At 45.6% G+C, this 23,554-nt stretch overlaps 1 long non-coding RNA gene across 2 annotated transcripts; it reads right to left on the bottom strand.

The window, feature by feature from the left end:
- Positions 1–7,781: 7,781 nt before the first annotated feature.
- On the bottom strand, positions 7,782–22,907 carry LOC140405630 (uncharacterized). Of its 2 annotated transcripts, XR_011938721.1 has the most exons (3): positions 22,515–22,907; positions 18,745–18,888; positions 7,782–7,898 (listed from the first exon to the last, which is right to left on the bottom strand). It is a non-coding gene; the product is annotated as an uncharacterized lncRNA (long non-coding RNA). The 2 variants fall into 2 exon arrangements; XR_011938720.1 differs by lacking the exon at positions 7,782–7,898 and having other exon boundaries at positions 18,448–18,888.
- Between the last annotated feature and the right edge of the window lie 647 nt (positions 22,908–23,554).

Here is a 23,554-nt window from a genome sequence, read left to right as displayed (position 1 = left end):
CAAAGAGGGAACATTACGACTAAACACCCCGTAGTTGTGGTCGATCTACCCCAGACAGCTGAACACATCCTGGAATTTACTTTTTGAGCTTCCACAACCTCTCATTTGATCCGGTAAATAAATGTGTATGGAGAATGGCAAAGGCAGCAGGAACCACCGCCACGCTCACAGTTGGAGAATATGCAAACTGAATCAGCGCAGTACGAGACTTCTGGTTCGACCCTCGAGCCATTAGTCAGGACAAACAGGTTAGGGAAGTCCTGCAGCAACACAAAGCAGCATTTGCACAGCACAAGCACGACTGTGGCAAGATAGCTGGCTTAGTGAATATTACAGGTCCCGACCCCAGACCCCAAAAGCAGTACGGTTTTCCCCAAGAAGCAGAGGGAGAAATGTCAAAGGTAATACAGTCTGGTTGATCAAGGCGTACTCAGATCAATCGCCTCCACAAATAACGCACCAATTTAGCCCGTCAGGAAACCCGATGGATCATGGCGACTGATCATTGATTGCCGGGAACTGAACAAAGTAACCCCAGTAGCAGCCCCCACCGTATCCACGAGTCCCGAGACCATGCTAAAAAAGGGACTACAGTCAAAGTTGTTTTCGATTTTGAACTTAGCAAAGGCTTTTGGTCCATTCCATATGATAAAGCGAGCCAATATATATTCGCCTTTATATTCCACGGGCAGCAATACACGTCGACATGCCTTTCACAAGGTTTCCACATCTCCCCCTCCATTTTCCACCGATAGCTGGCAAATGGATCAGCAAAATGTTCCCGACCCGATTGTCTGGTCCAATATGTAGATGATATGCGACTACAGGCGAACACAAAGGGAGAGCACATTTTTCGGACTCCTACAACAGATTGGATGTCAAGTGAACCCCAAGAAGGCCCAGATTTTGCATGAAAAAGTGATTTACTTGGGTACAGTACTCACATATGGTAAACGCGTGATCGAGCAAAAGACGATTGACTCGATCGTCAAATTGCCGCTTCCCCATAACATAACAGCTCTCCGGTCATTTCTAGGACTGGTTGGCTACTGCCGAAACCACATTCACGGTTTTGCCATAAAAGCAGCGCCCCTATCCGAACTTCTCAAGAAACAAGCGCCTTGGGAATGGCTTCCACAGAACACGGATGCCGTGGATGCATTAAAAAGAGCCCTCAGCACAGCCTCCGCATTACAGGTCCCATATCCACTTTCCCCGTACGCATTCGAAGTAGCAAGCACCGTCCAAAGCCTTTCGGCCGTGCTCCTCCAAGAACGACATGATCGCTTAGGCCCCGTGGCATACGCCTCATGCGTGTTAGATCCTGTCAAACAAGGATTTTCTGCCTGCGAAAGGCACCTGCTCGCAGATTTGTGGGCAGTACAATACTTCGCCGACATTACAGGACTCAACCCCATCACCATTCTCACTGAACAGACCCCAACTCAGCGACTACTAGATGGTCGACTTAAGGATGGCACAGTCAGCCAGATCCGTGCAACCCGTTGGACCCTTCTTTTACAGGGGCGGGACATAACAGTTAAAAGAACCAAGACCCACACTTTCCTAGCCGATAATTTACAAAATGCAGGTACCCCACACGAGTGTGAGATCATCTCCACTAAACATAATATAGGATCCTTGGTACCTAAGTGAGCTACCAGGAAAGCAGGTACTACACCCCAGAGACCCCAGCCCACAGACACGTGCGCACCCATTATTGACGAATCTGATATAAAATAGTTACTTTAGAGATATTAGTTAATGTAATGTAGAAATAAGCCACTTTGATTCTGGCAGGTAGAGACAAAGGATTTTAGACCACATGGAAAGAGCAGGAAGAGGTGTGTCTATGAGAGTGATGCTGCATTGATAGGGGCCGGAGAAAGGGATTGGAAGTGAGCCAATCAGAATAGATCAAACAAGTCAGGAGGGACATAGGATGACCTATGGGTGTCGAGTATGTGAAACTTGATGCCATTTGAATGTATGAGTACTGATCTCTTTGTCTGGGACCTACACTTAGTTCCCGGGGCTGCAGACAGCAACATGTTATCTGTATCACTGTGGACTAGGTAGCTTGCAAGCTGAATAAAATAACTTATTTTTACTTGCAAATCCATCTCGACTTTTATTGAGGCCAGACTGACAGAGGAAAGAAATTTGGGATTCAACATTATAACCTATGTGGATGGCTCCTCCATAGTTTTAAATGGGAAAATAAATACTGGTTGCGGTATTTACGTAAGAGGACGCACAGGGACGCCCCCCAGAAGAGATTTCGTTGAAATTGCCTGGACACTTTGGCTCGCAGGCAGCAGAGCAGACAGCCAGAGCGCACATTGTAGACTCGTGCTTAGGAACTCGACTCGTTTCCGACCACAGCCGACATATATTCGGACAGTTTATATGTCTGCAACAGTTTAACCGAATTCCTACCCCTGTGGGAAAATAGAGGATTCGTTTCCGCAAACAGAAAGCCCCTACCCTCAGCCCCATTATTCCTACATATCCTAGAGACAGCTCAAGATAGGAAATACGGCATTATTAAAGTTCGTAGTCATCATCGTTCTCCCCCCCTCCCCCCGCCCCCCCCCCCCCCCCCCCGGGAACGTTAAGGCAGACGCCCTACGGAAGGCAGTTTCCAGACATGGTCACTTTTGGAACCCCCGAAAGCGCCCCAGTCCACGCGGATCAGCTCTCACAGACCAACATTCAAGATTTGGCAAAGGCTCAAAAAGAAGATGAGAAGCTCAGGGAAGTTTTAAAAGGCAATTTCACAGCCCCTTATGATAAGATTAAAAACGCGATAACCATACATGACGGTGTGATTTTAAAAGACGGCATTTATGTATTCCCTAGCCAGGACAAGAACCAAATTATTTGCCAGTTCCAATGCAATCATGGGCACCAGGGCATTGAACCCACCCTAGCCCACCTCAGACCTTTCTGCTGGTGGCCTGATTTAAAAAACAATGTTACTCATTTCATTGAGAATTGCTTAATCTGTGCCCAGAACAATCCGGACAGATGTGCAAGATAAGCTTAGCTAAGTCACACCCCTATTATATAGGACCCCTACCCCACCCCACCCCCTCAATTGCAGAAATTGTTTTAAGTATGTGCTGCTGGTCATCGACACCTTCACAAAATGGGTGGGCGCTTTAACATCCAGAACAAACACTGCCAAAACGACAGCTAAAATCCTAACACAGCACATCTTTACAAGATGGGGCCTCCCACGCAGTATAGAGTCCGAACAAGGCTCCCATTTTACAGGACGAGTGATGAAAAACGTCCTCACAAATGTCGGAATAAAGCAAACGTTTCATATAGCATACCAGCCCCAATCACGCGGCATTGAGAGGATGAACAGAACTCTGAAAGCCACCCTCAGGAAAATGGTGCAACAGCACAATAGCACCTGGGACTCAGTTCTCCCCTTTGCACTGATGTTCATAAGAAACACGGTATCCACGTCCACAGGAGACACCCCCCACACCCTCATGACCGGACGCCCCATGAAAGGGACAGAATATTTATTAGGACTGGATTTGGCCAGCCCCACAGTCACCGCCCTCACGCATGATAAATCAGTCCAGCAGATTAATGATAATATGAAGGCAGCCCAGCTCGCTGCAGCTGTTAGACTTGGGACAGGGAAGAAACAAAGCAGGGCTTGCTTTGATAAAACGGTACACGCCACCGAGTTTGCTGTAGGATAGCAAGTGATGTTATCCCTATACAACCCCAGTTCATTTTTCTTCCCCAAATTGTCCGGACCGTACTCCATCTCTGACAAAGTCAGCCCCTCTGCACACGTCCCAATGGCAAGTATGCGTGGTTTCACATCGACCAGCTTAAGGCTTGTGGCTCGCAGAACAACCATGCACACCACATCTCGCTTGCAGCAGCAGATGAGCACGCCGCTCCCACGAATGACCCTCCCCAACCAGTCCAGCCCGTCCTCAGACACGACTTCGACTCCACCCCCAGATGGATGACTCCACCTCTCCCTTCCGTTAACCAGCAGCGACAGCGATAGCGTTAGCGACAGCCCCAGCACACCACGCTACGATTACACCCCTGCACTAGACCCGACTCCCACGATACCTAACATGATTCCAGCGACCCCTTCGAGATAACATACGTTATAGCCCCTGACCCAGACCCACCGTCCGGCGTTTATGGATTAAAACCTAGCAGCTCCAACCTTGATACCAAAATTTTGGCGCCGAGACAATTCGTTCAGGCTCATCCGGAATGATGAGATGGACCCCAATACGCCCCGCGCAGATTTAGCAAACCTACTCCAGTCAAGAATATGGCAGCCGGGAGAAGATGCTAACATAGAGTCTGACTCCCACCAAACGAATCCCTTTGCGACTCTGTTTGCTGCTGAGCAATGAGATGTCCAGATGATGGTAATAAGGAACCGATGGAGAGTAACGGTGTCCTTTCTGATGGAACCTGCACCATGTTTGTACTGAATGTTTGTTTGTTATTGTGAATGTTAAATGTTGTTTGCCCATTTAAAGTTTTTCATGGCCCCCGCCACCACTCTTCTAAGGCCCACTGGCAGTTAATGGAACAGGTTTGTCGACAGACAACCGTTCAGAGGAACTAGTTTGTCGGCAGACAACCAATCATAGCTACTCTCCTGATTTGAAGATAATCAAGAGAGGCAGCCCCCACGACGACGACATATTCATTCCGTACTTGCCAGTCGCTCAGACAGTGGAGAAACAGCACTGGTCCCCGCCCTGCCTGAGGACCCCCCCCCCCCCCCTCTGGTCAGCTGCGCTCGGGTAGAGCACAAACGGCACTGGTCACCGTCCTACCCGGGGTTTTCACCCATTCTTACCCGCCGCGGCCCATACGCACACCATTTTGGCTCTCTAAGTTCAAAACTCTTTTTTTTGTTTATGGCAACCCTTAGGTTACTTCGAAATGCTACTTACATACTCGAACACTAGGATGGTAGATTACACAGGCTGCGGGACGGCTCGCACTGTGTCTGTTTTTTCTCGGATATCTTTTCCAAAATACCTGTTTTTTTTTAAAATAAGGTAGTCACAGATGGTGACCAATTATAATGAGTAATTGGCAATTAGGCAACGATGAGATGAGACAGACAGACATACGAGATCTTAAGCAAGATAATAACAGATATTATGCTTGTGTCCATAGAACTTTGGAACCTCAGAAGAAGAAAAGAAGGAGACAGAAAGAAGGAAAGATGAAGACAAACATCATGCTCCACAGCTGGATCTTAGCGGGATCCCTGCAGGTGCGCGCAGACGCTACCCACCCCCCACCCACCCTGATCGCAGGCCGTGAATGTTTCCCACCCCTGCCATACACTAAGCGCCGAGATAGTTACCGATACACCGACCTGGTGTGACTGGTTCATCACCTGGTATTCCCTATCCTACGTTGTGGAATCACTATTAGTACTTGCGATACTCTGCAGTGTCGTTCAGTCTCTGAGACTGAGGAAATGGCGGAGGAAAGCCTCCCGCAGTAGCACTCCGATATACGCCCTCAGATCCCCTATTTTAGGAGTTCAACAAACCCTCCAACCCCTTTAAGTGAATTAAAGTGCATCGATGATTTTTGTATGTGTTTTGTTCGTTCCAATAAAAATAAATGTAAAACCCTGTGCTTGACGGCCAAGCCAGAGAGCCCTGTGTTGCTGCTATTTGTACAGCTAAAAATGTGGTAAATTATTTTGATTTTAGGAGTAAGGACAGTTCATTTAAGGATGGTTAGAGGTTACAGTTTTTTATTTTGTAATGCATGCCTGAATGTCATAGCGCCCCGTAGAATTTTATAACGATGTATGGACATAAATAATTTAGGTACAAGTTGCAATTCATAGGACAGAGCAGGGTAGAGCCTATGAAGTGCTTACGGGTGCCCAACTTAGGAAGAGAACGAAGACAACGCGGTTATTTGCTCCTTCACGCTTCGCGTTGACGATCACAAGGAGGGCGTGTAGCCATCTGGGATGGCCACTTCCAGAATACAAAATGAACATTTGCAAAGATTGCAGGGAAAAATGGACAATGGTGAGAAAGCAAGCAGGCACAGAGCCTTCCTGCATATTTGAAAAGTAGCTCCCAGACACAGTCGTATATGGATGACCCATCTCCGGGAACAAAGGAAGGTACATAAGTAACCGATCCGGCCCCAGACTTCGTGGCGCCAGTTCCCCAAACCGAAAGCAGAAAACAAAGCATGCCAACGGCCACCTAGGACATGCCCAGCCATTAGGGCACCCACCCCTTTATTGGTCAAGATCAATACGAGTGAACAAGATATGGCCCAATTGATTGGGGCCAAGTTCAAGGCCCGCCCAAAAGCGCGCGAAGCCCCTTCAGGTATAAGAAGAAGGCTTCAAGTGAGTATCGCTCTCTTCGACTTGACTCTCACAGCGGAGAAGCCCGTCCACCAGCTTTACCAGAAGCAAGTAAGTCCAAGGTCAACGCTCGCTACCAGACGGGCGACCTTAGCTGTTTCCCCTTCACCACTTCGACCCCAGCAGCCTCAGAACCGAACAACGGCCATTGTTCCTCTGACTGAGTGGGCGCCCGAAGCTAATTATAGGGTTTAGCAGTAGTGTTGGTTTAGTCTGTAGTATTTCGTGCATGAGTAGATATTACTGTGTGTGTAAATAAATAATATTGACTTTGAATTAACTAACTGGTGCACCGACTCTTTGATCAGTATGCGGGTTTGAAAGTTGTGGCGGTATCGAAAGATACCTGGATACTCTAGAGCAAATATAATTCGGATTAAGGAAGGCGACCATATTGACCGTCAGATTCAGAGCCAACCAGAGAGAGCAACACCTTCTAATGTTGCGACAGTGACAGTGGGTCCCCCGACTTTTTTCCCATGGGAGTACTTCCGGTCCGCTCTCTCCCAACGACAGTGATGGGAAAATTGAAACAAGCAATTAATTTCTCCAAATTGTCAATTATTCATTTCTGAACATCTCTGAATGCATCGAAAAATCGAAACAAATGGATACTTCAGTACATTCATCAACTGCTCCCTAAAAATAGTTTGGGTCACGGCATAAATACAAGTGTTTGTGCAGCAGCTCAGAAGCTGCAACATGAAGCCAATTTCCAGAACGACATCACTCATCAATGCAGAATCATCTATCAAATAATATGTCCGTCTCCATATAGAATACACCATTAAAACTGTCCATAACAGGATGAAATTCAACGAGATAACGAACAGCAATATGATTGAATTTGTTCGACTCTCCATCTCTGGGTCTCTGGAACTCTTCGCAGCATTGTTTGCCCGAAGTCGGCTGCGGGCTTTACTGCTCACCACTATGTGTCTGATGGTTGCAACATTAAGCAACAGAATCAGGACGAATGGGACACACGGGGTCACAATGTGATGCAGAAACTCGATGGCTATCCAAACAGGAGATACTTGAGTGGAGAATGTTATAATACAGAAGATGGGTGTGTTTCTAATCGTGTACCGGTCTGACAACATGAAATACCAAAAAATGTTTTTGAAACAGCTCAGCACAGCCACGGTTCCGAGAACCACAGCAGCCACTTTCTCAGTGCAATATTTATTGCTCAGCTTCTGACAACAAATGGCAACAAATCGATCAAAGGTAAAAGACACAGTAAACCAGACAGAACAGTCCGTAGCTGCATAAAGAAAGACAGCATGGATATTACACACAGGCATAGACCACATGAAATAAAACCGCTCCCAGTAAACAATCGGGATGTGTCTGAATATTAGATCGATAATAATGACCAGTAGATCTGCTGCTGCCATGGCCAGCAGGTAGCGAGTGACACATCTGGAGAGCCCACAATTCCGAAGAGTCAGGGTCACAATCGTAGCTACATTAGCTGGAGGGAAGCAAAATAAACAGTGAAATTCTGCATCTGGGTGGAGAGAAAAACGTTAGTTTGACAGAACGATTATTGATCCGGTTCGAATATTATGTCGGCACGGTATACAGTGGTTGGTACTGTTCTTTTACAGTTCCAGGCCCAGGTTCGATTCCCGGCTTGGATTACTGTCTGTGCGGAGTCGTGACGTTCTCTCCGTGTCAGCATGGATTTTATTCTCCGGATGCTGCACTTTCCTCAAAGATGTGCAGGTTAGGTATATTGGCAATTCTAAATTGACCATAATGTCCAAAATGGTTTCGTGGGATTACTGGGTTACGGGGATAGGCTGAAGGCGTGAGTCTGGGTAGCGTGCTCTTTCCAAGGCCGGTGCAGACTCTATGGGCCGAATGGCCTCCTTCTGCACAGTGAATTCTATGATTGTATGAAATATGTCACCGAATCCAGTAACATTCCTAGTTGATTGCTTTGGAAAGGACACAGACGCTATTGGCTGATGGGAATTCATTGTGATGAAAACCTCGATGCTTTATAGAGGAGTGCAGAGAAAGTAGGAAGGTGATTAAGAGGGAAATTAGGAGGGCGAGGAATGATCATGAAATCACTTGGCAAGGAAGATTTACGTGAATCCCAAAGCATCTAATTCGTGCGGAAAAAAAAGGCTGACCAGCAAAAGGATTGGACCGGTTAAGGTGAGTGGGGTATCTATATGTTGAACCAGAGGACGTGACGGGTTCTAAGTGAGTACTTTTCATCAGTGTTCACCAAGAAAAGGACTTTGTGGAAGACGATTCTTGGGTGAGGTGTGTGGATAGTCTGGGCCATGTTCAAATAAAAAAGGAGGAAGTATTGGGTCTTTTAAAATATATTAAAGTAGATCCGTCTCCTTGGCCGGATGTGTTTACCCCAGAATACTGAGGGAAGCAAGGGAGGAAATAGCTAGGGCATTAACTGCCATCTTTGTGTCCTCATTGGCCACTAGTGAGATACCACAGGACTGGAGAATAGCTGACGTGTTACCGCTGTTTGAGAAAGGCAGCAGCGATAATCCAGGAAATTATACAGCGTTGAGCCTCGCGTCGCCTGTAGGTAAATTATTGGACAGTATTTTCAGGGACAGGATTGATCCTCATTTGGAAAGAAATGGGCAAATTTGAGATAGACAGCATGGTTTTGTGAAGGCGAGGTCGCACCTCACCAAGTTGCTCAAGGTTTTTTGAGGAGGTGACAAAGATGATTCATGAGGGGAGGGCGGTGGATGTCATTTTCATGGATTTCAGTAAAACCATTGACAAAGAACAGCACGTGGCACAGTGATTAGCATTACTGCCTCACGATGCCGAGGTTCCAGGTTCGATCCCATCTCTCGGACGCTCTCTGTGTGGAGTTCGCACATCCTTCCTGTGTTTGCGTGGGTTTTGCCCCCAAAACCAAAAGATGTGCAGGATCGATGGATTGGCCATGCTAAATTGCCGCTTAATTGGTGGGACAACCTCCTGGAACACAAGGTACCTCTCCCCCTCACTGATCTGTCGCAACGCCTGAAACTCAGAATCCAACTCATCAACTGTGAGCCGGAGATCCTCGAGCAACCAACACTTACTACACATGTGGTCACTAGATACCACAATGGGGCACATCAGCTCTTATATCATGCCGGAAGAACACCCCCCCCCCTCAAGCTCTCATTTTTAAAATGTAATTTAAATTTTTTTAACATTTAAAGCATTTTTAATATTTCCCCATTACCTCAATATGAAGACAATATATAACAAGAAATTTCAAATGGATTTTCAAATTTGAACAGATTCCTTATTCGCCAAGGAAATCACACCTTCCTGTGATGACACTCTTCATGCCCCCCGTCCCTCAAGTCGGAAGAATGTGTCAGTGAATCATGAAACCTCTTTACATTCCCAAGGTCTGTTCGATAATCTCCTGCTCAGCTCTGCGTCCGATATTTCCGTTTCACCTTCAGCCAATTTCACCCAACTCCGTGTTTTCCACCCAACTGCCAAGCACTCTCGCCCTGCCAAGTAGCACTCACAGTGCAGAAAAACAGTACTGCCAAACAGTGCAGACAAACAATACTGATTGTCTTCCCTGTTTATCGGCCTCAATATCCAATGCTCTGGAAACAGAATTAAACCAGTTGCACAATCCAACAGATACAGTTGAGTGTGACTCAGCTGAATCCTGTTTCAGGAATACAACTCGCCAAACGAGTAGCTTTCAATTACCCGATTTGAGGGCTAATTTAGCTTTCAATTGAAGATCAGTTTAATTGCTAGTTACCCCCTTAGATCCCGTTAGAACTCACCACTTGAACTTGATGTATTTGACCCAGCTCTAAAGCACTCTCGTAACAATCTCAGCGCAGGCTCCTGTTGGCAGAGTGCGCCGGAGATTGCCACAATGAAGATATGTCTTTATATGTCAATTTACGTCAAAAAGGTGGAAAGAACAGCCTTCAGTGGATAGATGTTGCAGACATGTGGAAAAGGTCAATGAGCAGCGCGAAAGGGAATATATGTGCGCAATGCTTGCATCAGAAAAGAGTCTAAAAACAGCAGGTTAAAGTCCAACAGGTTGTTTCGAATCACTATCTCGCAGCGCAGCTCCTTCGACAGGTGAGGAAGGACCTAAGGAAGGAGCTGTACTCCGAAAGCTAGTGATTCGAAACAGAACTGTTGGACTTTACCCTTGTGTTGCAAGATTTCTAACTGTGCCCACTCCCGTCCAACGCCGGCATCTCCACGTCATGCATCAGAATGGCGATTGAACAGAGGCAGGGATTTTCAGCGCGCTGCAGAGTTTGGTCATCTGAAGTGTTCCGCTGATGGCATTGGAGTTCTCGAGTCCGACTTTAACAAAGGCACATTTGAGAATATGTGAAGGGGTCTCTAAGTCAGAATTGGTGAAGTGATATTTTGGAGATGATATTATACAGTTTTGGTACTGGAAATGACGTGAGTTCGGAACTCTCCACCATGTGAAAGCAATTGCAGAGATTGTGAACTATATTATTTTAAGGCTCAGACATTGGACAGATCAGTGAAATTAGATTGATGGAGAGGTAAAGGTGTTTCAGATTGAACTTCACAAAATGCATTTTCACAACCAAATATCAATCAAACAAAATCCCGTGTTAAACAATGAATTGTAAAATTAATAGAGATATAGTTACTGACCAGGCACACCGAAAACAGCAAGGAAGGGATAGTAACCCGCCTGAATGATCTGGAGTGTGAAATAGATCCGTTTTTCCAATGACATCCATTTATAAAATGTAGAAAGTTGGTAAAGCGCGCCGAATAAACCCCTGTTTACTGTCGGAACATTCCAGTCTTTTGTTCTCAGATTCTGGCCAACTTGGATTGTTTCCAGATTCTCATCCATTGATGGAACATTCCTACCCACAGTTGTCAGATTCGGAAGCATTGTTGTATCATTCCAATCCATTGTTCTCACATTCACAGCCATTGTTGTAACATTCCAGGCTGCGAATCTCAGATTTCAATCTCTCCCCTCGCACCGTCTGGAGCCGCTGATCTCTCTCAGTTGCCAAAGCGATGCTGCCAAAGAGATTATGGGAGAACTCCTTGAAAGGAATCTCGTTTTACAGAAAATGGAATCCCTCAAGGGAAACAATTTGGGTCCAGGGAGACTCATCCGATTTCCACTCCCTAAAATAGCAGGTAGTAGTAATTCAGCGATCCAGGGAAATGCTCTGGGGTCTGGGTTTGAATTCAACCAGGGCATTCGGAGAGATTGAATGCAATAAAGATCTGGAAATAAATTCCGATTGGTGGTCATGAAACCTTTTTCGATTGTCGTAAAAATCCAGCTGGTTCACTAATGTCCTTCAGGGAATAATAACAACGAGCAGTGAGAAAGCAGGTGCAGATAACTATTTTCAATGAGACAGGACTTTCATCAGACATTGACTAAAATCTAACAATCAGCCATGGATATCACAGTGACGCCGAGGAATTGAGGTGTGTACAGTGAACAAGAATAACCAGAAAGGAGAGACTGATAATCACTGTAGCAATCTCTGTAATGCCAACTGTGGTGAGTTTCGAGAGATCAACAATTCGGGAACAATTATTCTTTGTGACAAGATATGCGCACCACAAATGATACCAGATTGACTAATGCGTTCGTCTCACATGCAGCCCAAAATGGCCAGAAAGCTTGGGAATCTGTTGACCCTCCTGACTCAACACACACTGTGACCTGGCTCCTTCACCATTTAACCCGAGCACGGCAAAGGGAAGCTCAGGCCACCGGGATCGCCCCCAAAACGGCAAAATGTTGTTGTTCCAATTCAGGGACACAGGGCTATCTGGAAACATGACGGAGGACACAGAGAGATACTAATAAAGGTGCATTCCCCTCCCTATCCCGAGATACGCGGTCCAGATAAGATCCGTGGTGGACCCACAAGCAGGAGAAATGCCGCACCACCGAAAAGACCAGGATTAGCGTCAACCGGCCGGAGGTGTAATTGTGACCGACTCCGTCACTTCTTTTCCAGACCCTCGCGAACCTAACCAATATTCACAAGGTCCTGAGGAAACTCACCAGCCCTTGGACGCGCCGGCAGCAGCTCGGATGGCGCCAATATGCACGAAAGAAGAGTCGCCATAGTATGGAGAGGCGTAGGTTTCTGGCTCAATCACCCCACGCGCCCGCTATGTACTCAATGACGGTGTCAGGCCTCTGCAGAGTGGTTCCGCAGCGTCAAATTTGAGAATATAGGGCGTTTCCTAGTGAGCGTTGGGTAGGAGGCATCCAGCAAATATTTATGGGATAGTGGACCACACTTAACACCAGCAGCTCACCCCGAATTGAATGGTGCATTGAAAGGAAAATCATGTTGAACGGTTTCAACAGCCATTTGCAACAAGGTGCAGAAACTGACCCTTTGGAGTTTACATAGGAAGACATATTTATTTTCCATTCTGCTATCTTGAATGATTTATCTCCAGGACCGAACACAACTTAGATTTCGATCCAATGAGAAAGTTTAATTTATCCTGCAAAACAGCAAATTGCATTGTTTGACAAATGGATGGAGAGTTAAAAGCATCATCCACGATTTATGTGTGTAAATCCATGGACCAAATGTGTACCGTGAGCCAACTGCGCGTTCAGCCGGGCAAAATGTCAGGGTATCGCTCGGTGTAACATGTGCTCTGGAATCAAGAGCCGGTTTCTACCCAACTCAATTATGGCAGTGCGGAATGTCAGGAGAGGTCGCTGGTGAGGGGCTGGACCAAAGCTCAGAAGTCATGTTGGTTTCCCAAACAATCAGGAGAACATGTGCCGAAAGTAATTTCCGGATTAATGGGGCAGGGTGTCCAGCTTCCTGTAGTCTCAGCAAATAATTCACCTATCTGTTCAATAAAAAAGCCGGATGTGTCCTGACCCCCTAACTATCGACGACCGAAGACTGACTTACACAGCCCCTGTGACCTCCACGCTGTCGTGGGCAATCCGAGGTTTGGAAATAACGAACTACACAAGCCCGAAATGTTACTGTTTTAGATATCAGGAATAGATTTTGGTGAATTTCCTTAAGACGGGAACGCCAATACAAATTTCCTTTCACCTTCCTGGGTCAACAGTGCACCTGCATATGTGGACCGCAGGGATTTCACAATATTCCCATAATCCGAAACGGACATTTTAGCTCAGTATGTAGACGCCCTTCTCCTCCAAAACGTAAGGAGAGAGGAACACTGAGATATCCTCGATGATTCGCGAGGCCTCCCCGCCATCCTGGGACAAAAAGTTAACCCAAAATTCTGGGATGATGAAAAGCCGGATGACAATTATAGCCGCTATGGTGATCTGTGTGAAACGAGAGGTAGAAAGGAAAAGGCTATAGACTAACTGACAATTCCTATTAGCCCCGATTTAAAACACTTAAGATTGTATTTTAGGACTGTTATGATATTGTCTGAACCATTTGGACAGTGTTGGAACAAAGATCTTCACCATTGTTTTATTTACCAAACAAAGAACACCCCTTGGACTGGGACAGTGCTGTTCACACAGGTCATTCCTGAACTAAAAAGGCGCCAGCCGTACAGACATGGAATCCAGAATTGCATTTTGACATTCACGTAGCGGCGATGGACGCTACTATCTCTGCCGGTCTAGTACAGCAAAGGCCCGGGAGGCTGGGACCGGCTGCGTCTGCGTCCTCACCCTTACGTCCGACACAACAGGAATATTCCACATTTGAATGCCACGGACTGGCAGTTTCCGGGCCAATCCAACTTTTTACCTATATATTTGGCCTCAATCCACGAACTATTTTAGCAGAACTGACACCCCTCCAGTTATTATTAGATGGACGAATAAAAGATGGAGTTATTAGACAGAATCACAATGCCCGATGAGAGTTAACGTGATAAGGTTAGGCCACTCCCGTTAACAGAAGTCTTGTACCCACTTTCCTTGTAGACATCAGTAATGCCGGGGAAGCGCTAGAATACCACTTTGTGGCAGCACCTAGTCCCAAGGGGCCGATTCTGCCAAAACAAAGCAGGGGTGGTACCGAATAGCACATTAGAAACCAGAGAACAGTAGACAGACACAAAAACCCACTCACACATTGTATAGGCGGATCCTCGATTGATGATGGAGTGAGGGAATCCGGATGTTGCAATCATATGGAGAACAATCAGGGGCAGGTGCTGGAGGTAAGAACATCGAACCTATCCAGTGACATCAGCGCTCAGACTGTCTAATGAACAGCAGTAACATTTGTCGTCACCTTCCCGGAATATTACCCCCCCCCCCACCCCCACCACATGACATTCTTTCAGACAGCATGTATGTTTCTCAAGTACTGACTGACTGTTCGCCGATATTGGAAGCTGGAGGATTTGTGTTAACCGATGAACAGCCTCTCCCGTCAACCACATTAACAAAATATGCAATCAAGAACGCCCAAGGGCATCAAAGTGGGGTAATTAAGGCAATGACTCGCCATTGGCCCTCCCCATCAGGCAATCTAAGTGCAGATCAGTTAGCAAAGCAAGAGGCCAGTGTGTTGTCCATAAGGCCAGAAGACAAAGGAGCAGAATAAGGCCTTTCGGAACATCGAGTCTGTCCGCCATTAAATCATGGCTGATAGTTTCTCATCCCAATACTCCTGCCATCTCCCCATAACCCCTGATCCCCTTATTAATCAAGAACCTATTTAATTCTGCCTTAAAGGAACTCAATGATTTGGACTCCACAGCCTTCTGCGGTAAAGAATTCCACAGATTCACCACCGTCTGGCTGAGGAAATCCCTCTCCATCTCAGTTTCAAATGTTCGTCCCTTTAGTCTGAGTTGGTGTACTCTGGTTCTAGATTTTCCTCCAAGTGGAAACATCCTCACCACGTCCGCTGTATCCAGGCAGTATCCTGTAAGTTTCAATAAGATTCGCCTCATCCTTCTAAACTCCTGTGAGTACAGACCCAGAGTCATCAACCGTTCCTCATATGACAATTTCTTCAATCCTGAGATAATACTTGTGAACCTTCTTTGGACCCTTTCCAAGGCCAGCACATCGTTCCTTAGATACGGGGCCCAGAACTGCTCACATTACTCCAAATGGGGCCTGACCAGAGCATTATACAGCCACATAAATGCAGCCCTGGTCCTGTATTCTACCCCTCTTGACATGAATGGTAACTTTGCATTTGCCTTCCTAACTGCCGACTGAACCTACACATTGTCCAGGTACGTCAGCATCAAAGTGAGCGACTTATTCAATTCCAAAGGTAAGCGTTGATTTGAAACAGATTAGAGAGGTATCAAACCCGTTCTCATCACCCTTAAAGAAGCACAAGAGCATGTTAGACATCAGTTAGACGAACGAGTTCTTCAAGACGGACGATACATATTTCCAACCCTAGATCGAAACTGGTAATTTATCGATTTATTGAGGATTTAGAACATCATGCAATAGCAACAACCGTAGAAAGAATGAAAAACTGATGTTGGAGGCATATTTTGGGAAATATATAAAGCATTATATTGAAAAGTGCTTGATATGTGCTCGGAAGCGCATTGACCGATACAATCATAAAGGAGAACTGGCATATACCAGGCTCATAGAGTGACCCTGGCCGAATTTACTAATTCATTGGGTGGATGATTTTGAGCTTTGTTTGGGGGTGGAGGGGGAGGGGGGGCGGTGACGCGGTAACAAATACATAAGCTAGTAATGATTGCTACGTTTAAATAATGGGTCAAAGCAAACGGGTATTCACAAATGAGAACACAAATCAGATCCCAGAAATGTTGATGAATGAAAGGGATAGTGAGAGGGAAGTACTGAGGGAGATCAACATTGGTAGAGAAATGGTGCTGGGAAAACTGTTGGGACTGAAAGTAAATAAATTACCGGGGCTTGAGAATCTGCATCCCAGAGTGCGTAAGGACGTGGCTCTGGAAATAATGGATGCATTGGTGGTCATCTTCCGGGATTCTATAGACTCTGGAACTGTACCTGCAGATTGGAGGGCAGCTCAGGTCACTCCGTTATTCAAAAAGGGAGACCTCCAGTTGTGTCACTTAGTCAGGAGAAATAGTTACAATAGTTTAATATATTCACTACTATTGCCTCAATAATATAGTATGGAGATTCGTCTTTATCTTTTCATTTATGATCGAGTTTAAAGTGGTAACTGCTCTCTTCATTCCTCTGGCGTTTCTAATGCTGAAGGAGAGACAGAGAAAGTGGAGGACTGAAGGATAAAAGAGAGAGTTGAGGACGAGAGAGGGGAGGAGAATGGGAGATAGGTTATAGGAGCAACACTTTCGATCATTTCTGAGGGAACCGCAGGGATCATTGCAATGAACCAAACTTCCTGATATTTAACATTGATGGAATACGCTGAGAATGATCTGGTCTATTCCGCAGGAAAATGAATATCATCAGCAACTACCATGTGTTCTGCTGACACATGTCACAGAGCAACTTCAGCATCTGTTCCCTGACATCATCTTCTGTTTAGAATTACATTTTCAGGAGACATGTTAGAGACCACAGATACACTGCAGTATATCAAACAGCTACTATACACCAAGAAATACTCGAAAGTGATCTATGACCTCTGAAAAAACATCCATATCTGAGGACGATGAGAAATGCTTTGAGTATAATGACTGTTGGACGTGGCTGTGGGCTGGGGCAGGATTTCATGTGGATTCTGAGCAGTGATCTCCAGTTTCTTTTAATTCCGGCTGTCGGTTAATAGATTAACTCCAGTTGCTTCCATATTCCTTAATCTCCTAACATAAATCTCTCAATCCAGTTTTACATTTTGTCAGTTGCCATTTCAAAGTAGTGATTGTGTTACGGCTGTAGGGTAAACAGAAGACAGGTGTTAAAGGGACAATATTTGCCTGACAAGCGGAGGTGACCTTGTTCCCTCAGTGTTGGGTTTGGTCACAGCTCGGGAGAAACATTGCTTTGGTTTGTGTCAGTGGAAAGACAGTGTCAGAGTGAGAAGAATGCTGATCAGAAGCTGCCAGGATTGGTTGAAAACCTAAACGCAGAGCAGCTTCAGTATCTGTTCCATGACATCATCTGCTGTTCAGAGTTACATTTTCTGGAGACATATTAATGACCACAGACACACTCCAATATATCAAACAGCTACTTTACACCAAGAAATCCTCAATATTGAGCTATGACCTCTGAAAAAAACATCCATATCTGAAGACGATCTAAGGCAGTTCGCTGACTCTGTCAAAACGAACTTCCGGACCAACATTCACTCCACCCCACAGAGGAACCCACAATCGCCGAGGCCGAAATCAACTGCCTTACTGGGACTGTTTGACGTGGGGCGTTGCTTATTTTGCTTTCTACCTTTTTCTCCATTGAATCGCTGCGCAATTTGATGCCCTTTTGTGGGCCGGACCTCTCCTTTCTTCCACAACCAAATTCCATCAATACCAAACTTTCTGACAGGATCAGGATTTGCTTTGTGTTTCGGTGATTAATATCGTTCTATCTCCCATTTAAATTGTGCAGAAGGTATTCCTTCCATGTTATATTCCATTTTTTTATGTGATTGGGTTTCTATCTGTACAGCCTAAATTCTGAGAAACAGGAACAGAAAAAATGCAATTGATATGAGCTAGCTACGAAACCCGGAGACACAGTTGCAGAATATGAACCATGTGTATAAGCGAGCTGGCGATCCAGGACACACTATCCGAATAAGAATCACCATGTATATAAGCTAGCCAGGGAACGATCAGTCACAGTTAAATAATAATTATCATGTATATTAGTTCGCTGGAAAAATAGAGACGTAGTTGCACAATAAGGAACATGTGGATAGGTTGGCTGGGGAACGACGAGACACCGCGACAGAATAATGGTCATGTATATAAGTTGGCTGTGGAACGAGGAGACACAATTACAGAATAAGGGCCACGCGTGTAAGCTAGAAGAGAACAAGGACACCCGGTTACAGACTAATGATCATGTATATAATCCAGCTAGTGAACTCGGAGACATGTTCACAAAACAAGGGTTATTTATTTGAGCTCGCTGGGGCACGATAAGGCACAGTTACAGAATTATGTTCAAGTATATAACCCAGCTCGAGAACAGGCGATGCATAAGACTGATGGCCATTTATATAGGCTATCTGGGATCTAGTAGAGATAGTTAAAGAATAGGGATCATGTAAAGAACAGAGTGAAGACGTAGCCGAAAAAGGTATAGATTCAGTGACATGTCTGGAAGCTAGATGGTCAAATTATTTATTTCACTCCATATGAAAAACGTCCGCATTCAGTCACCTGTCCAGTACCTCTGTCCTGCTTGAAAACATTTGCATCATCTTCATTACCCATGAGTAACCTTTGCAAATCCACGCTCGCTCGCTCGCTGCTCAGTTGGAACGGTTAAACCTGTTCACACACCCGGTACTTCAGGCTGAACTCCACTCATTTTCCTGTATCAGATGTTCCGATAAGAGGCACAAATTCAGTTTTTTAATCTGTGCCACGTCGCTTAAATCGCACAGCGACGTGTGTAATTGTCCAATCTAAATGCATAGTTCTCAAATCCAAAGATCTTTTAAACATTGTAGTTCAGATATATGTAATGATCCCATCTAATCATATGGAGACCCTGTAATTGGAATTCTGTTCCTGTGGATCTCTCGAACACTCTAACACCATTCATTTCTCCGCCATTGACGCCCTGATAGTGTAAATTGTGTTCAGTCCCCAGCCATGTTTCAGTAATATCTTTCCTCGTATCTCTGTCATTTTGAACTCATCCTCTATTGTAAATACCGAAACAAAGTAATTCTTCATCATGTCTGTCTTTTAATTATTTTACATGACAACTGTACTTTTAACAGTTACCAAGTGCAAACCATGATCCTGGTCACAACCTTTATACAATTGTATTGAACATAGAACATAGAACATAGAAAATACAGCACAGAACAGCCCTTCGGCCCACGATGTTGTGCCGAACCTTTGTCCTAGATTAATCATAGATTATCATTGAATTTACAGTGCAGAAGGAGGCCACCCGGCCCCTCGAGTCCGCACCGGCCCCCGGAAAGAGCACCCCACCCAAACCCAACACCTCCACCCAACACCAAGGGCAATTTTGGACATGAAGGGCAATTTATCATTGGCCAATTCACCTAAGCTGCACATCTTTGGACTGTGGGAGGAAACCGGAGCACCCGGAGGAAACCCACGCAGACACGGGGAGGATGTGCAGACTCCGCACAGACAGTGACCCAAGCCGGAATCGAACCTGGGACCCTGGAGCTGTGAAGCATTGTGCTATCCACAATGCTACCGTGCTGCCCATAAGAACAAATAAATCTACACTATATCATTTTACCGTAATCCATGTACCTATCCAATAGCTGCTTGAAGGTCCCTAATGTTTCTGACTCAACTACTTCCACAGGCAGTGCATTTCATGCCCCCACTACTCTCTGGGTAAAGAACCTACCTCTGATATCCCTCCTAAATCTTCCACCTTTCACCTTAAATTTATGTCCCCTTGTAATGGTTTGTTCCACCCGGGGAAAAAGTCTCTGACTGTCTACTCTATCTGTTCCCCTGATCATCTTATAAACCTCTATCAAGTCGCCCCTCATCCTTCTCCGTTCTATTGAGAAAAGGCCGAGCACCCTCAACCTTTCCTCGTAAGACCTACTCTCCATTCCAGGCAACATCCTGGTAAATCTCTTTTGCACCTTTTCCAAAGCTTCCACATCCTTCCTAAAATGAGGCGACCAGAACTGTACACAGTAGTCCAAATGTGGCCTTACCAAAGTTTTGTACAGCTGCATCATCACCTCACGGCTCTTAAATTCAATCCCTCTGTTAATGAACGCGAGCACACCATAGGCCTTCTTCACAGCTCTATCCACTTGAGTGGCAACTTTCAAAGATGTATGAACATAGACCCCAAGATCTCTCTGCTCCTCCACATTGCCAAGAACTCGACCGTTAACCCTGTATTCCGCCTTCATATTTGTCCTTCCAAAATGGACAACCTCACACTTTTCAGGATTAAACTCCATCTGCCACTTCTCAACCCAGCTCTTCATCCTATCTATGTCTCTTTGCAGCCGACAACAGCCCTCCTCACTATCCACAACTCCACCAATCTTCGTATCGTCTGCAAATTTACTGACCCACCCTTCAACTCCCTCATTCAAGTCATTAATGAAAATCACAAACAGCAGAGGACCCAGAACTGATCCCTGCGGTACGCCACTGGTAACTGGGATTCAGGCTGAATATTTGCCATCCACCACCACTCTCTGACTTCTATCGGTTAGCCAGTTCGTTATCCAACTGGCCAGATTTCCCACTATCCCATGCCTCCTTACTTTCTGCATAAGCCTACCATGGGGAACCTTATCAAATGCCTTACCAAAATCCATGTACACTACATCCACTGCTTTACCTTCATCCACATGCTTGGTCACCTCCTCAAAGAATTCAATAAGACTTGTAAGGCAAGACCTACCCCTCACAAATCCGTGCTGACTATCCCTAATCAAGCAGTGTCTTTCCAGATGCTCAGAAATCCTATCCTTCAGTACCCTTTCCATTACCTTGCCTACCACCGAAGTAAGACTAACTGGCCTGTAATTCCCAGGGTTATCCCTAGTCCCTTTTTTGAAAAGTGGCACGACATTCGCCACTCTCCAATCCCCTGGTACCACCCCCGTTGACAGTGAGGACGAAAAGATCATTGCCAACGGCTCTGCAACTTCATCTCTTGCTTCCCATAGAATCCTTGGATATATCCCGTCAGGCCCGGGGGACTTGTCTATCCTCAAGTTTTTCAAAATGCCCAACACATCTTCCTTCCTAACAAGTATTTCCTCGAGCTTACCAATCTGTTTCACACTGTCCTCTCCAACAATATCGCCACTCTCATTTGTAAATACAGAAGAAAAGTACTCGTTCAAGACCTCTCCTATCTCTTCAGACTCAATACACAATCTCCCGCTACTGTCCTTGATCGGACCTACCCTCGCTCTAGTCATTCTCATATTTCTCACATATGTGTAAAAGGCCTTGGGGTTTTCCTTGATCCTACCCGCCAAAGATTGTTCATGCCCTCTCTTAGCTCTCCTAATCCCTTTCTTCAGTTCCCTCCTGGCTATCTTGTATCCCTCCAATGCCCTGTCTGAACCTTGTTTCCTCAGCCTTACATAAGTCTCCTTTTTCCTCTTATCAAGGCATTCAACCTCTCTTGTCAACCATGGTTCCCTCACTCGACCATCTCTTCCCTGCCTGACAGGGACATACATATCAAGGTCACGTAGCACCTGTTCCTTGAACAAGTTCCACATTTCACATGTGTCCTCCCCTGACAGCCTATGTTCCCAACTTATGCACTTCAATTCTTGTCTGACAACATCGTATTTACCCTTCCCCCAATTGTAAACCTTGCCCTGTTGCACGTACCTATCCCTCTCCATTACTAAAGTGAAAGTCACAGAATTGTGGTCACTATCTCCAAAATGCTCCCCCCACTAACAAATCTATCACTTGCCCTGGTTCATTACCCAGTTCGAAATCCAATATTGCCCCTCCTCTGGTCGGACAATCTACATACTGTGTTAGAAAAGCTTCCTGGACACGCTGCACAAACACCACCCCATCCAAACTATTTGATCTAAAGTGTTTCCACTCAATATTTGGGAAGTTAAAGTCGCCCATGGCTACTACCCTATGACTTCTGCACCTTTCCAAAATCTGTTTCCCAATCTGTTCCTCCACATCTCTGCTACTATTGGGGGGCCTATAGTAAACTCCTAACAATGTGACTACTCCTTTCCTATTTCTGACTTCAACCCATACTACCTCAAAAGGGTGATACTCCTCGAACTGCCTTTCTGCAACTGTTATACTATCTCTAATGAATAATGCCACCCCCACCTCTTTTACCACTCTCCCTAATCTTATTGAAACATCTATAACCAGGGACCTCCAACAACCACTTCTGCCCCTCTTCTATCCAAGTTTCCGTGATGGCCACCACATCGCAGTCCCAAGTACCGATCAATGCCTTAAGTTCACCCACCTTATTCCTGATGCTTCTTGCGTTGAAGTATACACACTTCAACCCATCTCCGTGCCTGCAAGTACTCTCCTTTGTCAGTGTTCCCTTCCCCACTGCCTCACTACATGCTTTGGCGTCCTGAATATCGGCTACCTTAGTTGCTGGACTACAAATCCGTTTCCCATTCCCCTGCCAAATTAGTTTAAGCCCTCCCGAAGAGTACTAGAAAACCTCCCTCCGAGGATATTGGTGCCCCTCTGGTTCAGATGCAACCCGTCCTGCTTGTACAGGTCCCAACTTCCCCAGAATGCGCTCCAATTATCCAAATACCTGAAGCCCTCCCTCCTACATCATTCCTGCAGCCACGTGTTCAACTGCACTCTCTCCCTATTCCTAGCCTCGCTATCACGTGGCACCGGCAACAAACCAGAGATGACAACTCTGTCTGTCCTGGCTTTTAAATTCCAGCCTAACTCCCTAAACGTGTACATTACCTCCACGCCCCTTTTCCTACCTATTGAACGAGTGTCCGTGAATGATTTTAATACCACGTGGGTGTACTTTCACGCCCCCCCCATTTCTTGTACTCGACTCTTGCATTGTCACCATTTACTGATATTTACCATCTTGCAACCATGCCTCTGTTATGGCGGCCATGGCGTAACCCAAAAATTAAATTTGCGGCTGGGGACCATTCAATCGATTGTTCATACTCTGCTTTTATGGACAAAGAATATCAATAATGCCACAAGCTGGAACCTGTCCTTCTGCTCTAATGTTTTACGCAAATGTTAACTGCACCTATTTCAGTGACATATCCACGTTTCTGTATTGACACTGACCCTTGAGTCTAGTACAAGAAGATACAGTCTCCGGGGAGGCAATTGAAGTCCATAACGGGGGGAATATTATTTACTTCCGAAGATTTCGAATCTTTTGAATTCTCTATCTCAGAACACTGTGCACACTAATCTGCAGAGAATATTATCTTTAACAGGCTGCCTCTGTAACTGAGGCTGCTGCGTCAACTTGCAAATAGATCTCATACATTTGAATAATTT

Source organism: Scyliorhinus torazame, unplaced genomic scaffold, assembly GCF_047496885.1.
Source record: "Scyliorhinus torazame isolate Kashiwa2021f unplaced genomic scaffold, sScyTor2.1 scaffold_156, whole genome shotgun sequence".
NCBI lineage: Eukaryota > Metazoa > Chordata > Chondrichthyes > Carcharhiniformes > Scyliorhinidae > Scyliorhinus > Scyliorhinus torazame.
Note: the sequence above shows the minus strand (reverse complement) of the source record. Positions and strands in the feature narration are given on the sequence as shown.